Consider the following 7,149-nt stretch of genomic DNA (forward strand, 5'->3'; position numbering starts at 1 on the left):
AATCGTACTAGACCAATTATGTAAAATTAGTACGCTAAATTACTTAGTAATTTTGCTCCTACTTCTAAAAATATGTTGAGCTGGTTAAAATATAGGTGTTCCAATTACAAAAGAAGTTAAATGATTCCAACCTTAGATATCAATTCTACATCAGTACTTTATGACTCGTATTCAATAAAATTCATATTTGTTGGCCAAATATAAATAAAAGATATGTCGGTGTGCAAACATTTTGAAAAACAATCAAGAAAGTCCGCGGGCCAAAAGCGAGTTTGATTGTGAGAGTTTTCGGTTTCGATGAACGGTCGAGGCGATCCATTTAGGAACACAAATCAAACCTGTTTGTGTTTTACTGTTGCATGACGTTTATTCTTACATTAGCCCCCCGGAGATCCATTGTATGGTAATGCTCGCCCACCAACTCGAGACTTGGTGTTTTGTTTTCTCTTAATGGTCTTTATATTTGATCGTCATAGTGGAAGATCTTATAACATATATATGTTAAATCATATGTGTTTGTAAACTAAATAATATTTTTCTAAATTAAATAAAAATTGGACCACAATAGGAAACTACCCGTATTTGAAAAATGATTGTAGAATAAATTAATCGGCTTTGTCATTGATTAAAACCCTAAGACATGTTGGAGTGCTTTAAATTGTTTAATTTTATAAGTTTTTATTTTTTTATTCGTGCCTTAAGGGCGTTGTTCGTTGAAGCAGTGTCATCTGGATACTGTAGATAGATAGATACTTATTAGAGGACCATATGGACCAGCTTTAGCAAATTGTTTTATACAAAAAAATCTGTATAAAGTGAGGCACTCGCAGAGTACACGACAGTCTAAAATCGTATTTTCTCCCCATTGCTTGTTAACGAGGTAGTTGGTTGCACATGAAAGATACTATAGCTTACAATAAATGGTAATGTAAGTAAAACTTGAAAATGAAATTAAATGAAAAATTACAGGCAAAGTAAAAATGTTCCTAATCGACAGATATAAGTAACTTAGCCTACATCACTGCACTGAGTTTCGTATAATTCATTTTCTTTCTCAAATTGGAGAAAACTTTAATATAAGGACTGAATGTCTTGTTCCATCATTAGTCAAAGGTAAAGTTAAGATTAACTAACGGGCATTCTTCACTATTCACACAATGTTCAGTTGACTATGCAGTGTACACTGGAGGAGTGTTCATTTTGTGGTAATATGTTTTTAGATTCCTTACACTGTTTCGATTATTGGTGTACAGATTACTTTTACTTTTTGATTCGAGGTTCCACACGAATAGTGTTTTTGTTGCAATCAAAAGCCCAACATTTAGTACAGCAGGGTCCAGTTTTGACCTGTCAAAACTATGTTTAACTTTTCTCTCGATCAACCTAGTATATCAATTAGGTACTGGTAATCTTAGTAACCCTAAGATTACTAAATGTATAATAACTCTGCTACTTCATTACGAATACTTACTTAAGACCCAGAGCTAGTTTAAATAATTTGTATCATGATGTTAAACAAAAAATTAAATACGATATCAGTGGTTACAGAGGCAATAAGATTAGAGACGAACAAAAATAACGTCTCCAAGCGGCCAAATCCTTGTAAGGAAGTACGCTATTGGACGCTATTGGAGCTCACCATCAAACATCTACTACCACATATCAAACCACTAATCTTACCAGTTTTACAGTTTAAACTTTGACAACCCGTGAAGAACACGTTTAGTTCTGGTGACTGGTAGCCAGTAGCTGGACTGACGTAACAGCTGGCAGACCCAGACGGCAGAAGAAGGATCTGATTGATTGATACGTCACTCAAACTGGACACGGGAATGTGCTTCTTACAGGAGCGGCGTGTGTGGTCAGCGCGTCTACACGTCGCATAAATGGCAAAGTCGCCTTGTATTGCCAACAACTTCATTATTACTGCAGTGGTCATCGGGTTGGATATGGTACTACTCGGTATATTTGAGACATTTTTGCAACCACTTAAGTAGAAGTAAATGTTGACGTTATCCGACACTGGCATTTTGAATGAGGGAAACATCCCATCTATATGAACCAGTTCAGTCAAAAGGCATAGTCAAAAGAGTTATTAATGGAGTATGCTAATGTCTAAAATTGTTGCTGCATTTAGTATTTCCCTCTGTTCTACGAGTTCAGTTCAAGTGGACATCTAAGATTTGTTTTTAAGGAATCTTAAGCTAGCACAGAACAAAAATAAATCAAATTAAATAGAAATTATTTTGTACCTTTGTTATACGAGTTGAGTCTGCCAGTCTATTTGTAATTTAGTTAAATCGTTTCTATTGTTTGTGAGTGTTTTTGTTAATGTAGATTGAAAATGGAGAAGCCAATAAATTGCATTTTTAAATAGTTTTTCATTTCCGTTCGACGTATTATTTTACTACATCAATTGTATTTTAAATTTTGGTTACTATTAAGTTTATTTAACCTCTTAACAGATTTTTATAATTTATATGACTAAATTACACGTTCTATATCTATATATTGTGGTTGATTAATTCAAACTGCCTGGAGAATTGTATAAACCTTTCACAACCGAAGAAGATTTGCCTCAAGAAGGAAGATAACCTCAAGAAGCTTATGCTAAGAAGCTAATGTAGTCTTTACATTCCACATACATTAGAGAGTTTCGTATTAACCGGCATCTTGTAAATAATTACACCCCAAATACGATATGGTATAGAGCATATGGTTATGATTAACCAGTACTAATTGAGATGTAAATCATTTACTGCTTTTTATTCAGATGAGTCAATTAGTAGGTTTTTATTCCATGTTTGATGGTCTGTTTCTTGTGTGGTGCAAGTCTGCCTCTACTCAATCATCCCCTAAGCTTCTCCGGAGGGTTTACTGCGTCCAACATCTGGTCTGGACCACCAGCTCCAGTCACTTCCCATGTCACTGGAATCTGTCTTCCTCAAGAGCATCTGCATGGTTCTCCCAGTAATAATTAATTGTAAGTTATACAACTTAAAAACTCGATTGAGCTAAGTTTTAGAGTGAGGACTTCGGTCCCATAGGGTCCGGGTTTTAATTTAACTAAATGTGAATGGATTTTATATAAACTATAATAAGGATTCTAAGTTATATAAATAACGTTTAAAAAGGTTCCGGGTAAAAGGCATGGTGTCCTAGGAAGCGAAGGTGGTACAGTGCATGAAAAAGTATTCAACTATATTTAAAACCCAACTACATGTTACGAGGTGATGTGTTTTGTGTGAGTACAGCTCTACTTAATAAGTGTTCTTGGAAGGTATAACAAGGTATTAGGGTATTACTCATTATTGATGTGAAAATATTCTAAAAACAAAGACGGGGTTTTCAATGCTATTAAAATTGTTGAAATTTATGTGTTATACAGGCAGCCATTTTTCCATAGAATTACCTACAAATACGCCTTATAGTGGTCTAGGACGTCTCACGATAATAATACCACCAAACTCCAACGAAAAAACGTACTATCGTTTCCATCCAAATTATGCAATTGAACAAATTATATAACAACAATCAAACTAAGGCCATCTATATATAATTTCCGAGTTATTTCTGTTAGGTGGTCGCTACTTCCGTCTGTAGACAACACCGCCCTCTGTTTCCGGACTTCCCCTTCCGGTAACTACTAATGCCATCTTGTGACAGATCACAGGAAAACATTACAGACAATGACGTACAGTTTGCTCATTAAAATGTAATTTGTACAACCCTAGGGTGTGTCTGCATTTCTTTTTCCAGCTTTGCTAACATTCTGTAGGACCATTTTATATATCCTTGAATATTAGATACAAAGAAAATCTTAGGTTGTTACATTAAGTTAGGTGAACTTTCATAAATTACAAGTTTGGTAAAGTAGACTACTTAGTTTTGGTAATTGCTAGGATTTTTTATTATTGAAAGCTCATAACAATTATAGGGTTTCCTTGTGAAGACTATTTGAAAAATAATTTATATATGATAGTGAAGAGTCCCCAAGGTAAGTTAATTTGTACATAATTTTAAATTTTGCAAGTAAGGAGAAATAAAGGTTGAAATTTAGTTACAATACGGATCTTGTGCTATAATCTTTGTTGCTGTGATGAACTCACTATTGCAGACAGGTTAGTTTTGAGTGTGTTTTTTACATACCAAATGGTCATGTACAAAGGGCATTACTTATCAAAATTTATAATGATATCAAGCACTTGAAAGCATATGTTTGAACAAATATGACACCATATTCTAAATAATTGGAAAAGCTAAAATATGAGTTTTCGAGCTTCCAGAATTGTACTTTTTGAAGATTTTTGTTTCAATGTAAAAGTATCAACTTCTTTAGCTGGCATTCGATAGAGGAATTAGTGAATGTAGGAAGATTAGAACGGTTGTAACCTGGTACCTGTGTAGTTGGTTGTATAGAGTATAGTTGATTACGAGTATGTAGAATAGAATATAGTTGTGAGATCTACGTTTATGACAAAACATGCACTACTTTACTACTATCAGTTTACCTTAAATTCAGTGGGAATAATAGCAATTCACGTTCAACCAGTAATAACTGGTTTGATACACAATTTGAATGTATTATCACTTAGAAGTTAGTTAAAGCAAAGTAAAACTATTAACACCTCCGGAGCTACTAAATGTGAGCGTTGGAGCCAAAGAAGTTTCCAAGTCTACTGGCAAGATACTAATGAGTGAGTGGGCAGCCAGCCAGTATGATAACATCTTACTTTACACTACTTCTGGGTAATTCATTAGCTCAACTAATGAATCAGCTGATAAACCCACTTGGTCTCTGATAGTGGCTACCGGGCTTGTCTGGTTAGTGAACTGTTTATTCGGTCCGTTGAACATTATTTGTGTCACGACTCATTCCGTAAATCTAAGACCTCTTTGTTCATTTGTTTCCAATAGACTTAAAAATGAAAGATCTTCTATTGGTAATAGGTGGATATAGGCAGTTTTCATTTCGGAAACGAAAATAGAGTAATTCACACGAATTTTTTGTACTTTGTATTTGATACTTATCAAATAGTAACCAAAGATCACAGATAATGTTTAAATTCAGAGAAAAGGTCAAAACATGTTTCATAAACTACGGGGACAATTATTCTAACACTTATTGAAGAAAACTTTTCATAATATTGGTTCTGGTTTTACTAAGCTCAAAATTAAATTAATTATTAAACCCTCGTAGGTTTAAAGTACACAAAATATAAGACTAATCTTTTATAATACCAAACTACAAATTAATTTACTTTACATTTAGGTTAGACCTTGTCAGTATGACATCATACTCCGTCATTTTGTTACTTCATCGGGTGTAAATATATTCAACATTGTTTCCACGGAGTTGAGCCCATCCTTAGAACAATCTATAACTGCCAAATCGTGAGGTACCTCCTTATTATACCTTGATGATTAAGTAATTATAATTCAATGGGCTAACAACAGTGATCCCACACAGCGTGAGAGAGTGTGCGTGCGTATGTGAGAGAGTATGTGTGCAATGATGAACGATTTGTATGTTCCAGGTAGTCTTAAGTTTTATGGATATGGATTTGTTTACGTGTTGTCGCCAGGAAACCATGAATATTTAAGGTCTATGTGCAAAGTCGTTCGCTGTTCTCTAATGTTTGGCCGGTTCGTTTCCCAACTTTATGTTTCCTGGAAACTTGTCAATTTGTTACTAACTATTTACAGCTCTCGCGTAGTAAAACAAATGTTAGTTGCACTTTCCGTTGTTGACACTAGCTTCAAAAGGGATTGAAGATGAGCGTAGCCTCATTATTATTATCGACTTTAAATCGTGTTTGTGGATGAATTTTCAAATTAAATCATATCATCGAAATATATACTTACATCATTGTATCCGTTATTCATTTTTTGTCCAACACACTGCCATTTGTTTATATAATATGTGGTTCTTGAAATTCTCAATACTATTAATATGATTATTATTAAAACTATTACATTACTAGTTTTTATCAACATCTTCGTGCTATAAACAGTTTGCATGAAAGCAGTCAATTGATAAGTAAATTATGTTATCATGAACAATATTTTTCGTCATCATTAAAACGACAAGTAATTATACAAAGACTTACTTTTATTGGTGAACCTTTTGAGTTCAAAAGACCCAGTCATGAACACAATGGTTAGAAAATTGTTTGTTTTTTTTAAGTCAGTTTAAAGTACTACAAGGTGTAATATTGTGTGTCCACCACATAACTTCATATTAAAAAACCCAGTCAAAAATTAAATTATAATGAAGAACCAATGTTACAACCCCAAACTGAATGTTACCTTCCAAATGACGCCTATATCAGTATCAGCTACAGGGGGGTAAGGGGTTATCCTTAACACATGTCAAACCCTAATGACGGGGCGTGTATGACGACCAACCCCTGGTCTGGAAATGACGCTGGTCCTAGATTAATGAGGGGGTAATTAGGGGGTTCTAGCTTTGGTTGAGATCTGGAATACATCTGTGTTATGAACCTCCCCTAAAAGTCGTCGGGTCTGGCCTTGGAGCAATGAGATGTTTTGAGGTTAATAATAATTGTGAATAAACATGGCAATAGATCATAAAATAGAATATTTCAGCAATAGGGCCTAAAGTGACACTGTTTGACATGAGGTAAAGTCGACTTAAAATAAGTTAAGATTAGTTTTGTTTTCTAATCTTTAGTTGTTTTATGTACATCTGAACGTAATTGTTCTTCATGTGATTCTCAGTTATAATTAATCTTGCTTTAATTAAGGAGAAAAACTTGTATTTTTCATAGAGAAGTAGGTACTCGTTTTTCCGTGAATTGACAGAGAGCAATGGGGTCCAACTTTGCAATGCTATAACTATTCCGACACAAAATATGGTCCCTTTATATTCTATTTTATTATTAATTTCGTATCACAACATTTATTCATAACTCGTTTTGATGCACATTATAGTTTTAACACTAATGCAAATTCCAATATCGTGTTACTTTTAAAACATTTCACATACACAATGCAATTAAAAGATATATTCTATTTAAGATACTAAATATTCAAATATTCAACTTTTTACAAGACGTTCAATCATATTTGTTATTCTCTGAAGCAAAAATGGAAACCTTAGACATTTTTATGTATGTTATGGAAGGT

This window comes from Macrosteles quadrilineatus, unplaced genomic scaffold (assembly GCF_028750875.1).
Source record: "Macrosteles quadrilineatus isolate MER2022 unplaced genomic scaffold, UCM_ALF_1.0 Scaffold_2__2_contigs__length_208266976, whole genome shotgun sequence".
NCBI lineage: Eukaryota > Metazoa > Arthropoda > Insecta > Hemiptera > Cicadellidae > Macrosteles > Macrosteles quadrilineatus.